Raw genomic sequence first — 19,410 nt, 5'->3', positions numbered from 1 at the left:
TAATACTCCAGTTTTTTCCCCATCATCTAGAATACATAACAGTATAAACAAAATTCACTGCTTGCTGTGCATACAACACAGATATCAAAAATGACAAATCAAATGGATAAAATATCAGAATGTCACAATCTTCTGCCTAATATTTGCATTGTGATTTGATTAAAAGATGTGAAGAAAGCTGAACGCGGAAGAACTGATGCTTTTGAACTGTGGTGCTGGGGAAGACTCTTTCGAGTCCCTTGAACTGCAAGGAGATCCAACCAGTCCATCCTAAAGGAGACCAGTCCTGGGTGTTTGTTGGAAGGACTGATGCTGAAGCTGAAACTCCAATACTTTGACCACCTCATGTGAAGAGTTGACTCATTGGAAAAGACTCTGATGCTGGGAGGGATTGGGAACAGAGGAGAAGGGGACGACAGAGGATGAGATGGCTGGAGGGCATCACCGACTCGATGCACATGAGTTTGGGTGAACTCCGGGAGTTGGTGATGGACAGGGAGGCCTGGCATGATGCAATTCATGGAGTTGCAAAGAGTTGGACACGACTGAGCGACTAAACTGAACTGAACTGAAGCACTTTGTGTGTTTATAGATCCCTTTTGAATTCCTTGAATTATATTTTAACTTCTACCTAGAGTTGAATAAAGTAACACCTGTTTCATGAGAAATTTGTCCAGTGTTACATATGGTAGGTAGTTGAGAAAGAAATAGCATCTAAATTCTAAAAATCTAATATTCGCAATCTAGAACCCTCTTTGTCTGATTAATGTTGTAACAGTGATAAAAGCTTTAGCAGTACTTACCAGAAGGGATTAAAAATGGCTAAGTCAATTTTCCAAATGCAGTTCATTTCAGAAGCCAGAACAACTAAGTCTCACCAGCTCCAAAGTTATAACAACTGTAAAATCTATTGCAAATCCTTAGAAGTCATGTTTTTCATTGTGTTTTTATTTTCACATTTAAATTGTCACTGAACACCACTGAGTCACTCCTCAGTGACTTCCTGAAAATAACCAAAAGACGTGACTCAATGCCAAACCAAAACTATAGTCAACTTAGCTGATGAAGTCTTACTAAATAATGTTGGTGAAATATTATTGACATTCAAAATATTAATAAATACCAACTGGCCTTTACTAGGTTGAGGTTAGAGAAAATAAGGTTAAATATTAATGATTTTCTTCCACTAATGAATTGAAACTAATGCTCACCAAATAACATAACATCACTAAGAACTGAAATTTTAGTTTCAGTGTTTAATAATTTCTCAGACTATGTCAACAAAACAGTCAAAACAATTGATATTTGTGTGGCTGTCAACAATTTGGACATTTCCTCAATAGTCAAACCCCTAAAATGCAGTGCCATTACTCACTCTACTGAACTTTACTGTTAGGACTTGTCTAATCTGATCATGCTAGCTTATGCGAATATTCAGCCTCCTCTCCCAGAACATTGCAAGATGCGTGGATGAAGCTGAGCTCAGAGGTTTGGAGCTTGGGCTTTAATCCTAGCTCATCATTTTATTGGCTTTGTGGTCATGAGCAAGTTGCTTAATCTCTTTGACTTCTAGTTTCCTAACTTGTAAACAGACTCTTTGTTCCTCTTTGAGAATTAAATAAAATAATATAAATGAACTGCTCAGCATGGGGATAATTTATCACTCAATAAATGATATTTAGAAAGCAATTTTTTATCTTATGATATGCTTCTCATTCCATATCACTAGAGACAAACATGACAGGGTTTGGTGTCAGCATGAGAAGCCAAGAGTGGTGTAAATGACTCAGTAATGATTTGAGAACAGTCATGTTATGTAGTCACGGTCAGTATCAGAAGGCAAATAACAGGCATGGAGAGGGGTAAGGGGGAAGCATTTTATAAATATCCAAGAAGATTTTAATCTAAAAATCTTTATGGATGACAGTCTCATAGAACCAGAAGAAGAAGTATTTATTGGGACCGTCTACATGCAAGGCCAGATGCCGTAAGAGACATACAGAAATTCATTAATTACTTACTTTACTCCTTGCCAGCTGGAGTAAGAACAGTGAATAACAGAGTCAGATTCTCTGCTCCCATGGAGTTTATATTCTAATGTAAGAAATATACAAATACCATTCCTTTCTTCAAGGCATTTACTATTTATTTAAGGAAACATGAATTTTTACACTAAAAAAGTATAAAAGTAATAACAACAACTATAACAAAGGAAACAAAAATGTTACTAGGAGACTATGTGGAGCAGTAAAGGAACTTACAGTGTCTAAGAAACCTAAATTTAATCCAGGTTCTGATAACACTTTGGGACCTAGGGACAATAAACATTTAGCTAGTCTCATATTCTCATCTGTAAATAAGCATAAAATAATGACTTAATATGGTTCTGATTACTAAATAAAATTACATGTGTAAATCCTAATATACTACATGAATATGTATATGCCTTCATTGAGGAGGAGGCTTGCCTCAAAAGAACAAGTAGTATTCGGCCAGACAGAGAAGAGCAAAGGCATTATAGGCCAAGGAAAGGGCTTGATGAAAGACATGAATTTGAAAAAGTGCAAGGTGTATTTAGAAGAAAGTGAGTTGAACAATTTGGCTACAGCAGAGTTCATGCAGATAAGCAGGTAGGGAAACAACTCATATGATAGATGGGCCTTGGATGACTCGCAAAGGAATTTCTGAGGGTTAGAATAGCTCTCATACATATGTAGACATCGAAACACAGAATGATTAAGTGACTTACACAAGGTTATGTCATTAAAAGTGGAAATAGAATCCCAAACATCCATCTGGCACTCTGTCTCCTTGATGGCCTGGCCAGTGGTTAAGACAATACCTTATCATCTTCCTCGTCAATTCATATCTGAAAGCTTATAGTCTGTTAGACATTTTTCATACTACACTGCAGATATCTTACCCAGCCCTCCAGTTTAAGTGCTGCATTTATGGCAAGAAAAAGCCATTCTGATACAACCAAGGGGAATGAAAAACAACGGTCTGTTTCTCAAAAATGAGATGGTGCTTTGCAAAAATGAACTGACTTTATGATGCCATCTGGAAAATGCTTTTGTATTCCCGATACAGTGTGCTAAGCATAACTTAAAGTTGACTAACCAGCTCTGAAACCCTTTCTTCTGCTTCTTCACATATGGATGTAGCTGACAGTAGCAAATGTTATTAGTCCTTGGACAGGACATCTGGTATGGCTTCCTAGCAGCAAGGTGTGCAATTCTTGGGTGAATTTCAACAGAACACATAAGCCTCACTTTGGAAAATTTTCAGAATTGAGCGGGTCCCTGGTGATTGACTTGGTTCAGAAACTAGTGCTTCCAAACCAAATTGGAAGGAGGGACTATTTTTCCAAACCAAAGGAGGAGATTTTTCCCCCCCTCTTTCCCTATTTCCTTCCCTCTTTCCCTATTTCCTTCCCGGCTTCCCTCCCTTTCTCCTTCCCTTTCTTTCTTTCCTTTTATTTCCTTCTTATTTCTGACATTTAAAGGTTGTCTGTGACGGGTAATGCCCTGTGGTATAGTTTGGACAAAATTATAGTCAGACCTGTCTCCTCTTAGTGTTGGCAGATGTTCCTCACAGTTTCTTCCAAAGTAACAACAATCTTTTCACATAATTTATGGAACTGGATAATGGAATTATGTACAGAGAAATTCTTCGCCTTTCTCAACTTTAGTAATAGAACCTAATTAGCACCAGTAGAAAAGATTTAGAATGTCATAAATAAAAGAAACCTTCATTAATCCGGATAGGAATTAAGCAGAAGCTAACTTTGTTTTATAAAAGAGTTGCAAATAAAATAGCCTAACACTCGCATAGGGGAACATTTAATTTGTTGAAGAGAACAAATTGCTTTAAAACAAATAAAAGCACCAATTTATGGATGAACAACAAGTACGCTAAATACGAATCATTCTTCTCTATTTGGAAATAGCTTTCCAACTCCTTTTCTCAACAATACTTATCTAGCCTCACTTGAATTGCTTTATTTACTTGAAATTAATAGATAATGTTTCCTTTTAAAATGATCATTTTATTGAGACTGATTCCCATATTTGGTATTTGTTGTTCAGTTGCTAAGTTGTGTCCGACTCTGCGACCCCATGGACTGCAGCACCCCTGACTTCTCTGTCCTTCACTATCTCCTGGAATTTACTCAAACTCATGTCCATTGAGTCATTGATGCTATTTGGTATACATAGTTAAAATTAATAAACATGCTTTTTAAACAATTATTTTATTTTTTAAATTAATAATAATGGTCAATACATTGCATTCTTACATGTGTTGTGTTCGCTCACTTTGGTCGTGTCTGACTCTTTGTAACCCTATGGACTGTAGCCCGTCAGGCTCCACTGTCAGGATTCTCTAGGCAAGAACACTGGAGTGGGTTGGCATGCCCTCCTCCAGGGGATCTTCCTGACCCAGGGGTCAAACCTACATCTCCTGTGTCTCCTGGGCTGCAGGCTGGTGCCTTACCCACTGAGCCACCTGGGAAGCTCATATTTACATGATGGCTGATTATCTGGTTAGTTAGTTTTTTAGTGTTTTTGCCTCTTCCCAACTCTGACTAACCATTTTTTTTTTTTTTTTTGAGGGGGAAAGTAGTATACTTAATCACTCCATAGATAAGACAGAAAGTAAATTGAGTTTGCTTAATATTCAGCATCCCATAAAAAGATTTGGTTGGGGGGAATGAAGGTTGAAATGCTATCTGAAATGCTGCTGCTGCTGCTAAGTCGCTTCAGTCGTGTCCAACTCTGTGTGACTCCATAGATGGCAGCCTACCAGGATCCCCTGTCCCTGGGATTCTCCAGGTAAGAACACTGGAGTGGGTTGCCATTTCCTTCTCCAATGCATGAAAGTGAAAAGTGAGAGTGAAGTTGCTCAGTTGTGCCCAACTCTTAGCAACCCCATGGACTGCAGCCTACCAGGTTCCTTCGCCCATGGGATTTTCCAGGCAAGAGAACTGGAATGGGTTGCCAGTGCTTTCTCCGTATCTGAAATGAAATATTAATATTTCAGTTTCCACACTGTGGCACCGTGGTTGATTAAAAACAATAACTAGGTCATAAGTCAGTTTATTTTAAAGATCCTAAATTAAAGGAACGTAGAATTATTATACCCTTTGGTATCAGTTATCTTAGCCTTGATTCCACCATTTCTAACTCTTAATATTTCACGATTCAGACTTGTCTGACCGTCACTTAAATGTGAAAGGCAGATAATAGTTGCTGTTTACTACATTTACAATTGTTTACCATTGCTACATCACGTTTATTGAGTGCTTAATACATAACAGGCACTGTTCTAGGGGTTTTATACATATTCATCCATTTAATCCAACTATCAAGCCTGTAAGGTAAATATTTTTATAAATCCATTTTACAGATGAGGTAACTGAGTTATGGAGACGCTAGCTGACTTGCCTAAGGTCACACAGCTGGCCAGTGGAGGGGCTTAGACAGACTTCACTTTCTAACTAGCTCTGACAGTTTAAGGTTAAAGTGATTAGCCTGCATAACAATTTCACCGTGTGGAATATTTTTAAAAATGACCCAACCAAGCCAAACAAAAATAGACACGGATACAGGAACAGAGTAGCAGATACCAGAAGAGAAGGGGACTGGGGAGGAGAGAGAAATGCGTAAGGGGGGTCAACTGTATGGTGACTGACAGAAGCTAAACTTCTGGTGTTAAGCACGCCGTAGTGTATACAGAAACTGAAATATAAAGTCATACATTGAAACTTATGTAATGTTACCTCAATACATTAATTTTTTAAAAAATTAGCACACAAGCTTGCATATGATAAGGGCTTATTAAATGCAGTTGCTTCACATTTCTGCTCACTTCTCATGCTCCTTTTCCTCTTCTTGGCTTCAACATTTTAGGGTGTCTCAAAGGTCTCTCCTGGTTTGTTCTCATCTCTTCTTATCCACACCATCTCCTTGGAGCCTCCTCCACTCCAAGCATGCAAATACCAGCTCTGTGCAGATGACTCCTGTGAAAAACCAGCAAACCAACCAAACAGAAGCAACAAAAAAAGCATACTCCTTCTGTTTTTTCTCTACTCATAGTACTTCTGACTCATGAATGGGTTTTCTACCCATCAAGCAGTTCTGTGACACCAGGTGGATGTCCTGCAGTTTCACTCAATTCTATCACTGTCTGCTGCTGGAGAAGCATCATTACCCACAGGTTAAGGGCTCAGTCTTGGAAGACGGCCTCTCCCCTCCTCCTGCTTCAGATGCCAGTAGCAAGTCCCACTTGTCACCGGTACTCTGACCCAAAGGATGTAAACTGGCATTCCCACAGCCTCATCTCTGCACTTGACCATTTGCTAGAGCAGCTCACAGAACGCAGAGAAAGACCTACTTATACTTATCAGCCTGTTTTATAATGAGGACTATACTACGCAATACAGATAAACAGCCAGATAAAGAGATACATATGGTAAGACCTGGAAAGGTCCTGTGCACAGGGGCTTCTTACCCCGTAAAGCTGAGGATAACCACCATCCTGGCATGCAGCTATATTTATCAGCCCATAAACTCTCAGGATTCCACAATTTCCAGATTTTTATGTAGGCCTCATCACCTCCATGACTGATCATGAACTCAGTTTCTAGTCCCTCTCGCCTTTCAGAAGGATGGGTGATGGGGTTGAACACTCCAAATGTCTGATTATGGTCCGGGCTCCCATGGTGGCTGGGTGGTAAAAAAACAAACAAACAAAAACCTGCTTGTCAATGCAGGAAGGAAGATCCTCTGGAGGAAGAAATGGCAACCCATGCCAGTATTCTTGTCTGAAAAATCCCATGGACAGAGGATCCTGGTGGGCTATGGGGTTGCCAAAGAGTCGGACATGACTTAGTCACTAAACAACAACAGATCATGGTTTGGTCTTTTTGATGATCAGCTCCCGTCCAGAAACTATCCAGGAGACTGCCAAGGGTCACCGCATTAAAACAAAGGGCACATATCATCCAGGAAATTCCAAGGGATTTAGGAGCTCTAGGTCAGGAACCAGTGTCAAAGCCTAACATATATTTTCTCCCTTAGTTCATGGCTTCCAGTGCTTTGTCTCCAGTCCTTACATCTCCCAGCCCTTCAGATTCACCTACCCCACTGCCTACTCTCTATATTTACATCATGTTTAACAGGCAACTCAAGCATACAAGCCAGAAAATCACACTTGGCTTTTCTCCCGTCCTCAGAAGATGATACTGTCATGGGTCCTTTTGCTCCTTATAAAAATCTAAGATTTATGACCCCACATCACATCCTTCTGTAGGTCCTGCAGATTCTCCACTTTTCTCTGCTTCCCACACCTCCAGTTTTCTGCATGTGTTTACATAGCCTCATGCAGAGCACTCCCTCTTGCTTGACTACCCGGTAGCCTCCTAAGGAGTCTCAGCTGCTTCTCAGGATCTTCATTCACATTCATGATCTTCCCAGAGGCACTGTGCTCGTTTACAAATATAACTCACTCAAGGTACTCTCTTCCTTAAAATCCTCAAACGCCTTTGTATTGTGTTTAAACTCAAACTCTATCACGATTCATAAAGCCACTCAAGATGCAGCTTCTGACAAAGTTGCCAGCCTTGTTCTAATCACTGCTTTCCTGTCCACTACCTCCAACAACTCTGATCTGAATCGCAGATCCTCAGGCACATTCCTGTTTTGAACCTTTGCCCAGTTTTTCCTCTCCTAGAAATGTGTCCTCTTTGATCAGCCAATGGCTGGCTCCTTTATGTCACTTCAAATGTCTCCTCCACAGAGAGACTTCCTACCTCCCAGTTTGAACTAGCTCTTTAAACTCTCTACATTGTGTTACACTGTGCTATTTATAACATGATACTGGTTTTTATTGTCCTTCTTTTCAACAACAACAACATACACATGAATGTGTGCATGCTGGCCTGAAAATATAAGCTCTGTGAGAATGGGAATCCTGTCTTTTTTGTTGTTGTTGCTCTGATTCCAACATTTAATGTGTAGTAGCCAAGGAAAGATAATAATTGAATAAATAAATGTATTAAATTATAGTTGCTGCTATTAATCTTCCTTCTTAAGGTCAAGGACAGCTTGCATCTCCTACCCATCTTACATTCCATGACAGAACTAGCCTTGGCCGAGTTAACTGCTCTAGGTAGATTGAAAGATGAAAAGGGAAAAACAACTTATTTGTGGAAGCTGAGAAACCACCTACAACACCACACAGAATTTAACATTTGGTGCAAACAGCTCGGAATCACAAGTGGTGCTCAGTAAACAATTAGCATCTGTATTCCGACGTGAAGCAAACCAGCGGCAATTTCAGCTCAGTTCAGTTCAGTTGCTCAGTCGTGTCTGACAATTTGCAAGCCCATGGACTGCAGCACGCCAGGCTTCCCTGTCCATCACCAATTCCCAGAGCTTACTCAAACTCACGTCCATCAAGTCAGCAATACCATCCAACAATCTCATCCGCCGTCCCCTTCTCCTCCCACCTTCAATCTTTCCCAGCATCAGGGTCTTTTCCAATGAGTCAATTCTTCACATCAGGTGGCCAAAGTATTGGAGTTTCAGCTTCAGCATTAATCCTTCCAATGAACACCCAGGACTGGTCTCCTTTAGGATGGACTGGTTGAATCTCCCTCCAGTCCAAGGGACTCTCAAGATTCTTCTCCAACACCACAGTTCAAAAGCATCAAAAGTTTAGTGGCAGAGTTTAGTGACAGAGAATTAGCACTAGGTGATGCTGGGATGTGCAGGAGGGCAGGCAGGACAGTCTTTAAACAGGTGCCCAGCCACCCGGGGTTCAGAGGCCAGCTTTCCAGACCCAGCAGGAAACAGAAACGCCAGACACCAAAGGCAAAGCCACATTTCTAGAAGAAATGGGTGTTTAATCTGCTGAGACATTTGAGAAACCCAATTCGAAGAACAAAGTGGGGTTCTGTGAATTAGCATAGTGCACACAAGAGGTCTGTTATTCTGCAGGCAGAAGCCCACTTTCAGGGCAGGAGACGCCGCGGTGACTTATACCGAGTTCCAGGCTAAACGTGGACCAGGGGTTGGGGAGGTCATCACATGAGGCTGTGTTCAAAGCAGGGGGCAGTCCAGTCAGACAGGAGGGCTCCATCGATTGCCTTCTACCACATCATAGTGCTGTCAGATGTGACCGAAAGCCCATCTTTCTGCTGGCTGCTCTCGATCAATGTGATAGATCTGCCCCTCAGAGGCCTGTCTGAATCCTATTATTCTGCCTACACGCATGTGAAGCTAAATTAATGATGATGACTCATGGGCTTCCAAGCATCTGTAAACTGTTATTATCATCATCCACACCAGCACTTTATTGATCTCTTGTATTAGGCACTGACTCCTCGATGACCATTCTTCTTAAGGAAGCCAAAAGTTTAACCATTTTTTCCTTTCTACCAATAGTCAGAGTAAATGTAGATCCAGTCTTTGCCCAAGGCTAGACTAGTGATAATGATTATTAAAACTGTGTGGATTTAAACCTAAACCTGCTTCATAGTCTTTCCTCAAATGCTCCAGGTAAAAAGGAGTTTGCTGGAGATAACTTCATCACGCTGACACATGTACTGAATTGGTTGTCATTGTTTAGTGGCTAAGTTGTGCCCAACTCTTTTACCAAATAGCTAAATAAAACATTACAACTTTTTTGTTTAACACCAAAAACATTTTGTATTAGGGTATAGCCAAATAATAATGTTGTAATAGTTTCAGGTATAAAAGTGAGATTAAAAAAATAAATAAATGGAGATGTGCTCTAAGAGTAAAATACACATCAAATTTCAAACACTTACTGTGGGAAGTAAGGAATATATAATATCTCAAAATAAAAAGTAAATAAAGAAGCCTCAGAGAGCTTCCTTGGCTTCCCAGGTGGCTCAGTGATAAAGAATCTGTCTGACAGTGCAGGAGACATTATGGGGAGGGTGAACATATTCTTGTTTTGAGGGGGCTAAGGGCAGTGGAAAAGTGAGACACTTGCTTTTAATTCTGGCTCATTAGTTCCGGGTATTCGGATATTTCCCCCCCTTTTTTTTTTTTTAAATTGAGATGTAATTGACATATAACATTGTGAAAAAAAAGAAAACCACATTAAAACTAATTATGAATATATAAGAACAAATTTAATTTTGACCTTTGACACTCCTGTTTCATATTCTGTAATCGAGGATGATCAGAAAACTACTTCAGGACTGCTTTTCTGATCTGCTGTAACCTTTATTTGGTGTTTCTCTGTGTGGTTGACTGGGCTTCCTGACTTTCTCTAATAATTCAGGGCTTAGGTATTATGATTTCCTTGCCTGTCCCCACGCTCATATTGGGCCTCAATTAGTATCTGGCATGAAGGGAACACTCAAGAAATAATACTGAAAGAGTAAATGAGTTTTCTTTTCTTGGGACCATTAATCCTCTACTAACATCACCGACTCGATGGACATGAGTTTGAATGAACTCCGGGAGTTGGTGATGCTGACAGGGAGGCCTGGCATGCTGTGATTCATGGTGTTGCATAGAGTCGGACACGACTGAGCAACTGAACTGAACTGAACCATACATAGGCCCTCCGTAATCACAGGCCTGGCCTAAGGTTTTCTGAGCATTGTAGAAATGGAGAAGGCCTGGTGGCTGTGGTATCAGGAAAGTTTGACAAACAGATCTGTAACAACCATTGAATAAAACACAAGCTTCTTAATACTGTGAGGCACATATAGAGATGCACAGATAACGCATGCACAGACAGCAAAACAAGCATGGGGCTTTAGTGAACGTACGCATGCCTGTCCAGTCCATCTTAGTTCACTGATTCCTACAATGTCGATGTTCACTCTTGACATCTCCTGTTTGACCACTTCCAATTTGCCTTGATTCATGGACCTAACATTCCAGGTTCCTGTACAATATTGCTCTTTACAGCATCGGACCTTGCTTCCATCTCCAGTCACATCCACAGCTGGGTGTTGTTTTTGCTTTGGCTCCATCTCTTCATTCTTTCTGAAGTTATTTCTCCACTGATCTCCAGTACCATATTGGGCACCTACCGACCTGGGGAGTTCATCTTCCAGTGTCCTATCTTTTTGCCTTTTCCCACTGTTCATGGGGTTCTCAAGCAAGAATACTGAAGGCCAGTGTATGTACTTCATCTAAGTGGAGGACTAGGACAGTGTGACATTCATCCTTGTTACGACCTCTCCTCCACACAGCAGAGTCATAGGTTGTAATCCAGTTCACCTGCAATGCTCTAGGGAAGACAAAATAATTTTAAGCTTGTTCTTCTTTTTACGTATATCTTTACTCCTTCCCCTTTTCAAACACAGGAACTGTAATCTATATTCTCAAAATTCAAACATTTGTGCAACTTTGTTTTGGAGGAGAACCAACTAGTACATATGCTAATATACAGACATACTAAAGTGTACCTGACTGTGAGAAACATATAGGGTGTTCCCATGAGTCAACAGGATGTGAAATGCATGAGATGCCTTTTTTTTTTTTTTTTGTGGATGATGCAGAGTGAATGCAATGGCATCAGCAAATAAAAGGATCCACATAGCAGGAGATGTATAAGTGGTTTTCAACCTAAGCTAGATGTGGTTATCTAGCCAACGTCCTACTTTATTAAGATATCACCTCTTATTTAACAGGTCATTTAGACATTTTCCACTTTTTAAGGAACTTCCAGTGTATATGATAGATACAGAGATTAGAACATTACAAAAATGTATTTTTCTCTTGAGATTTTTTTTACATTGTTAAATTTGCATTGTGAATGGTAAGTAGGGAGCTTCAGATGCTACATTCTTAAGCATCTGTTCAGCCAATATGTGATTAAATATTATAATCTGCTTCAATCACATTTGCTTCACCATTAATCATAACCCAAAAATTCTGCCTTGCACAATAGTTTTCAGTGTATTCATACTTTGAAAAAGCATAGTTAAATAATTGCTGGGTGATAAGTCCTTATGAAAGCTTCTGTTGTGAAATGTCTGAAACATGGATTAAAAGGTATTAATCATTACCAAAAATAATCTGAAAAATGGGAGAAACGAAAAACAGATAGTTATTATATAATTACTCTTCCCCTCTTGTTTAAATATTAAAAATGAAATTATAAATTATGTGATAAGGACTACTGGATAAAAATAAGCAGAATACATTCATTCTTCATCTCTTTCTTTCTAATTTTTTCTTATATTAAAAATATTTTCTTTAAGTCTATATACTTTGAAAGTTTTCATTTTATGCTGTTTTGAAGAAAGTAAATTGTCAGTATCTTAATTTTGAATTTTCATCCTTGCTTACTAGTCAATATTGATAATGATGGGGTCTCATGGTTAACCCAAATGACAGTATTCTATTAAAACATCAATAGCCATCAGCCCTTTATCAATCATCAATTTCCGGATTTAGCAAATCAGGTGTGTTTTTTTTTTCCCTATTACTTGGGCTTGCTTCTTTGGTAAATTTCTGCAGGAATAATAAGAGCTTCTTTTGTCACTTTCTGCATTGATTTTCCTAGTTTCTTGGAGAACAGGGGAATCATTTTACGCTGAAATTCTCTGAGAACTTACAGGAGTGTGACAGCTAAAGGGAAGAGACAGGAAGCTGCTCCAGGGAGGGACACCTGCATGCAGATGGCTGACTCTGCTGTGGAAAGGGAGTCGACGGCCTTTAACAGCGGAGCCCAAGAGAAACTGACAACTGAAAAGCAAAGCTAAACATAAACCTTTTATCAAACTTGCATTGAAAGAAAAATGTTTGTATATCTATCCGAAACACATTTTTTAGAATCGGAGAGACCGTGGAATTTATTTCTCTTGAAGATGACTGAGGATTTGGGGCAAAGCATCTTCAGACTGAATCCTTTCTGCTCTTTCCTACCTGTGAAAACAGATAATTCTCGCCCATCAGGAAGGGCCTTAATGCTTTTTGAGCTCTATAAAGTTTCCTTAACGAAAGGTCAAATTATCCAGCATTTAGTTTTAACCAAGGATCATTTTATTTTCTCTTTAAAGAATCGTTTTCTCAAAAGTAGAGAACAAATTGCATATAGCATTAATAAATACTGCTTCTCTCCCAAACGCCTCCTCCTTGCCTAAGGAACTGTATAGTTTCTCAAGCATGGTGTGGATGACTGATTAATCCCCACTACTGGCAAGGGGAATAAACAAAGAAAATTTATGTACACCCACAGATTATACACACACATACACACACACACCCTTGGACACAAATAGCAGTGTGCCTGTATAATCCATTTATTGGACAATCAAAACTTGCTCAGATGAAAACAGAGAGCTTCACCATTTTTTCAAACCTTTTGCTTTAAGCCCACTTGGCAGGCTCTTCCCTATCTTTGTCTGGGTAAAATCTTAGTTCCCACTGCACTTGCAGTCCTAATTGGATATCTACTAATCATGTAAAAAACCCAATCATTCTAATATCTACCACCAGAGTTTCATGGATTTAAAGTTCCCTGAGCTCAGAAGGCCCCTGGCCTGCTGAGGAAGGCGGGGTGGCAGTCTCTCTCCCCACACCTGCTCTTCCAGCTCCCTGTCCATCCCCGCTGTCTCTGGAGAGGACTGTATCTCCCTGGGACAGCTGTGCATCTGACTCTGGAGCCCTCTGTACACAACCAATTAGTATTTGTAATAGCTCTGCATACACAACTCAGAGACCTCCTAAAATAAGCTGAACTGAAGTGTGTCTTGATGCAGGGAGAAAGGGCCTGGGGGCCGCAGTGGTGGTCCTGGACGCTCTCTGCTTTGACTCTGCTGTGTGGTGTGGTTACTCATATCCTTACAATTATCACTAAAGCTTGAATCTGCATGAGGTCTCAAATTCACGAAAGTCTGACCTGACAAATTATCACCTATGTTATCTTTGACAGCCTAACCCCTTGCATTAAAAGGTAGGGTTGCTTTAAATCTATTTTCTCAAGTTTTGTGCCTAACACCTTTTTTTTCACTGCTGCTGCTGCTAAGTCACTTCAGTCATGTCCAACTCTGTGTGACGCCATAGACGGCAGCCCACCAGGCTCCCCCGTCCCTGGGATTCTCCAGGCAAGAACACTGGAGTGGGTTGCCATTTCCCTCTCCAATGCATGAAAGTGAAAAGTGAAAGTGAAGTCGCTCAGTTGTATCTGACTCTTAGCGACCCCATGGACTGCAGGCTACCAGGCTTCTCCGTCCATGGGATTTTCCAGGCAAGAGTACCGGAGTGGGGTGCCATCGCCTTCTCTGAATAATAGGGTATAGAAAGTATAAATTTCTTTGGTTTTCTTTGGGGGTTCAAATCTGACAGGCACTCCCTGTATATAAGGTTTTTCCATCTTAAAGGTGGTTCTTTATTTCCACTATGTGACAAATTCCTTAAGGGTAAAGACCATGAATAACTCACCTGCAGATCAGTGTGAATGTACACCTAGCACAATGTAGGTGCTCAAATAAGCGAGTGGTGCTGATCTAAGTTTTTGGCCTTGTCATTTGCTGGAGTTTGGTAAAGAATCTGCCTGTGATGCAGGAGACCCCAGTTCAATTCCTGGGTCATGAAGATCTCCTGGAGAAGGGATAGGCTGCCCACTCTAGTATTCTTGGGTTTCCCTGGTGGCTCAGATGGTAAAGAATCATCTTCAATGCAGGAGACCTGGATTTGATCCCTGGGTTGGGAAGATCCCCTAGAGAAGGGAACAGCTATCCACTTCAGTATTCTTGCCTGGAGAATTCCAAGCACAGAGAAGCCTGGTATGCTACAGTCCATGGGGTCACAAAAAGTCAGACAGGACTGAGCGACTTTCACTTTCATGAATGAGAGATGGGCCTGAGTTAACATTTACTTTTGTCTCAGGGGCTTTATTTTGGGGCTGCAGGAGAAGATTGCAGCACAAGCTCAGAAGAAGAGAAGACAAAAGCATCAGCGAATAGGTGGTATATATTCCCTTGTCAAACACCGTGCATAAATTTCAGCCTCTTACAGAGAAGGGGCTGTCTTCAGAAGGCTATGCTGAGACATGGGGCTTAAGTCATTTTGCTTTGGTCATACATCATGTCACAGGTTAAAGGAGAAAGGCCTTCTCTCCTTTATTCTTGGAGAAGTTATTTTTCCAACAGTGTGACAATTAAAGGGATTATACCACTTTGAGGACTGGCCACTTTGGAAACCCACAGAAAGCCCAGCCTTGGCAGGGATCAGTGTTCACGTGTGGGCAGCAGTGGTTATGGGGAAGGTGCTGTCCTCAAGTAGCATGGAAGACAAGTGTCTATAAAAACAGCATATTGAGAGAATACAAGAGGATTGTTCGTGAGGAGGTAGAAAAAAAGCCTGAGAATTCAAAACACAAATGAATAGATTAGAGGAAGTTTTAATGGGTGGTGTGGAGTGGGTGCGTGGGGTGCAAGGTCCTGCATTAAATAGACGGAAGCAATGAAAGAGTAAACAGTGCATGTTCATGTCCAATTGTCCTTCGCTGTTGGTGTTAGGTGGCGAAAGAGGCCATGCATTTCAGTGGGTATGCTATAGTAGAGCTCCACTGCAGATAGTAGTTTGTACAAAAAATAGGTTTCTTATGATGCACTGGGTGACTTCCAAAATCACTGGAGGCTGTAGAAGCAGGCTCTGGATTGAGCTTCCAGGAACTCCTACCAGTGATGGGAAAGCTTCCACTTGAACTGTAACAAGCCATCACATTAGGAAGCTGCTAGCCACAGTTTTACCCTGCCTCTCACAGTTTACATCAACAAAACGGAGGCCTCTTAACTCTCCACTTGAAAGAGCTTCAAATTCAAATCCCATAATGATTTTACCAGGTTGGTGCAACCTAAGTGATATCTATAATATTAGTTGCAAGGAAATCTGGGAAATACAGTTGTCAGCCTTCCGGCAATAGATTTGATGAAGACACAGAAGAAAGAGATTAGAATGGATACCAAACAAATCAGTGCACAAAAGCCACCATAACTGCATTTAGGAAAGCCACTACTTCATCCTCTACTTTACATAGTCTGCTTATTCAACTATATTTGTTGAACGACTGCTATGTTTTAGACACCATTCCTCGGCTCCAAAAATGAACAAGATAAAAACGTAGAGAAAGCAATTTGGATTCTTTTCCTCTTACTTCTTTTCTTCTGTTTTTTTATTCTTTATTCTACCTTGGAAGCAGGATTTGGGGTAGTACGATTTGGAGCTGAGTGTGTCTTCTGCAGGAAGTGCCTTTGTCTCTAAGAAGGAGGACAGGCTGGGACAGTCCAGCAGAACCAGAGACTGGGGACTGGCTGCTCAGAACTGGCTGTGTTCTCAGCCTCAAGGGGGAGGATGGCAGGGATCATGAGGCTGCTGCGTTTTCTAGCTCTGTTCACCAGGGTAAAGAGGAGAAAGGGATTTAGACACAAGCCCTCCTCGCGATATAACTTACTTGACTATAATGTCTTTTCATTTTATTTCAGAAGATAAGTCTGGCCATAGCAGCTAAAGGGAAGAAACTGGAACACTCAGTTGAACAGAAATGCAAACAAAAACCAGAAGCAACTGGGCAACTGTATCGAGGGAAACTGACTCTAGCCTGGGTGGTTTAGAATGGCTGTGAGAGGCGGAGGGGAAAATCGCGGGGTGCAGGTAACTCACTGATCCATTCAAATATACGCAGGCTTTCAAAAGGTACAAGAAAGCCAACTATTACAAAGGAAGACTCTTCCCCCAAATGTTTCCTTTTTTATATTTTCGGATTTGAACTGGAAATAATATGAAAAAATGTGGATACTGTAAACATAAAAAATATGAGAAGAATAGCAAAGAAATAGTCACAGTTTGGAAATATTTTAAAGTTTGGATGAAATGAATGATTATTTAAAGAAGACCAGCTTATTTATTTATAACTAGCTTGATTTTCTTTTGGGGGCTGGGGCCTGGGGACAGGATTCTGAAAGAACTCTGTTTAATGGAATTGTCCAAAATGTCAACAAAGTGCTCAAGCTCATTTATACCTCCACAGACTTTTTGTAAGATAGAAGAGTTTTTTTTTTGTTCTTTAGTTTCCATTTTATAGATTAGAAAATTATAGAGAGACAGAGATTCAGTGCTGAGTCTAACGTGACATAATGATAATTGCTGCCTTTCACTGAGGGTGTTTTGTAGGGTAGGTGTTGAAAGACATTTACTTTCATTATAGTTAACCCTCATAACACTGCCACAGTAGTGGCTTTCCCCCCTTTTACAAATTGGAAACTAAGACCAAGAGATGCTAAAGAAACTACTAGCAGTTGTGAAGCCACCGAATACTAGAGCCGCCATGTGAAACTAAGCTCACGCGCTTTCAGAGCCCATGTGTTTTCAGTACCCTGCACAGCTGTCACCGGTCGACTACCCTGCCAGCACTAGACCTGCTAATAGAGTCAAAGCCTTGATATGCAGCTCAGCACTTCGCTGAATGACAAATAATAAATGAATACACATCATTATTTGTGTCCCTTTTGGCCCTCCTATGCCACACTTGTAACTTGCATTCTTCTCTCCTGGCAGTTTCCTCCCTTTTCACAGTCTTTTTCCTGTTTTCTTCAATTATGAAATCAGCTGCAACACTGTTCCTTTGCTTAGAAAAATATACTCAGCTATTTGGATTGTGGTTATGATTGTTCTCTCAGAATACTAAACTGTCTCATTGACAATTCATGTTTATACAGTATTTGGATGCATATAGAAAGCTGAGCGCTGAAGAATTGATGCTTTTGAACTGTGGTGTTGGAGAAGACTCTTGAGAGTCCCTTGGACTGCAAGGAGATCCAACCAGTCCATTCTAAAGGAGATCAGTCCTGGGTGTTATTTGGAAGGAATGATGCTAAAGGTGAAACTCCAGGACCTTGGCCACCTGATGCGAAGAGTTGACTCATTGGAAAAGACCCTGATGCTGGGAGGGATTGGGGGAAGGAGGAGAAGGGGAAGACAGAGGATGAGATAGCTGGATGACATCACGGACTCTATGGACATGAGTTTGAGTGAACTCCGGGAGTTGGTGATGGACAGGGAGGCCTGGTGTGCTGCAATTCATGGGGTCGCAAAGAGTCGGACATGACTGAACTGAACTGAACTGAACTGGATACATATAGGCTCAGCTGATCAAGAGTTAGCATGGGCTCTGAATTGCAACACCCTAGAAAGACATGGGGTAGGTTGAATGGCCTACTAAGCAAGAACAAGAGTCTACTCATTGCCACAGGCTACTTTCCTAGCTGCAGAAGTCTGGACCATGAGACTCTGTTTAAACTGTATAGTAGGAATTCAGAAACCATTACTTAATCTCATCATCATATTCAAGTACTGCCAATAGCCAAAGCAGGAATGGAAAAGAACAACTCTTGGTGGTGCAGAGGAATCCTCCAGGAATCTCCCTACCCTATGGTAAGGTCCAATATTCCTTTGGTGGGTCTTCCTTTCAAGGGAGTCGTGCTACGAAGGCAACAACCTAATCCATCCATTGAATTTTTCATTGGCTGGTTCTGCAAACAAAAGCTTTGTAGACAAAAAAAAAAAAAGGGCCTTTTATTTATTTAAATTTAAGATACCAAAATTACACCATTAAAGACAATGTTTAGTTATCTCAAGAGCTCTAAACCTAATCTATATATTGACTTTCAAAGAGTTCACCAGTCCACTGAATTGAAAGGAAGACAGTCTCATTTGTGTAGACATGCATTTTTGGGTGGGCGATGAGGAGAAAACATAAAAAGGTCTGAAATAAAAGAAGGAATATAGAGCTTGCCTGGAAAATCCCATGGATGGAGAAGCCTGGTAGACTGCAGTCCATGGGGTCGCGAAGAGTCAGACACGACTGAGCGACTTCACTTTCACTTTTCACTTTCATGCACTGCAGAAGGAAATGGCAACCCACTCCAGTGTTCTTGCCTGGAGAATCCCAGGGACGGGGGAGCCTGGTGGACTGCCGTCTATGGGGTCGCACAGAGTCGGACATGACTGAAGCGACACAGCAGCAGCAGCAGTAGCAGCAGCAGAGCTTAAAAATACAAAATCCTGAGATAAATCAAAACAAGTATGAACTGTGCAAAAACAATTTTGATTTACAGAGAAAAACAAAAAAACCACTGAATTATTTGATAGCAATAGTATTAAATATGGGAAGAAGATGATAGGAGTTAAAGCAATCTAAAGTCCTTTTGGTTTTCTGAAAGAGGACGAAAATACTAATTTTAGATCATGTAAAGTTAAATGAGCACTAGAATGTTTTAGGATAAACAATAAAAGAAGAGAAATAGAGAGTTTAATATTCAGATTGTAAAGAATTAAGGATAAAAAGCAAACAACCCAAAACAAGTAGTTTAATAGACACAAATAAGATTACATCAATGAATTCAAATAATTA

At 40.6% G+C, this 19,410-nt stretch overlaps 1 long non-coding RNA gene across 3 annotated transcripts in view; it reads right to left on the bottom strand.

Annotated features, from left to right (window-relative positions):
- Window positions 1–2,124: 2,124 nt before the first annotated feature.
- Window positions 2,125–19,410, bottom strand: part of LOC147357270 (uncharacterized) — a 33,406-nt gene continuing 16,120 nt past the window's right edge. For 2 of the 3 annotated variants that reach the window (XR_015141424.1, XR_015141423.1), the window contains one exon: window positions 2,125–19,044. This is a non-coding gene — a long non-coding RNA (uncharacterized LOC147357270). The remainder of the gene's footprint in view (window positions 19,045–19,410) is intronic. The other variant, XR_015141425.1, reaches the window with a different exon arrangement.

Source organism: Bos grunniens, chromosome 15 (assembly GCF_055505025.1).
Source record: "Bos grunniens cultivar Pamir isolate PY7600 chromosome 15, Bosgru_T2T1.0, whole genome shotgun sequence".
Classification (NCBI taxonomy): domain Eukaryota; kingdom Metazoa; phylum Chordata; class Mammalia; order Artiodactyla; family Bovidae; genus Bos; species Bos grunniens.
Note: the sequence above shows the minus strand (reverse complement) of the source record. Positions and strands in the feature narration are given on the sequence as shown.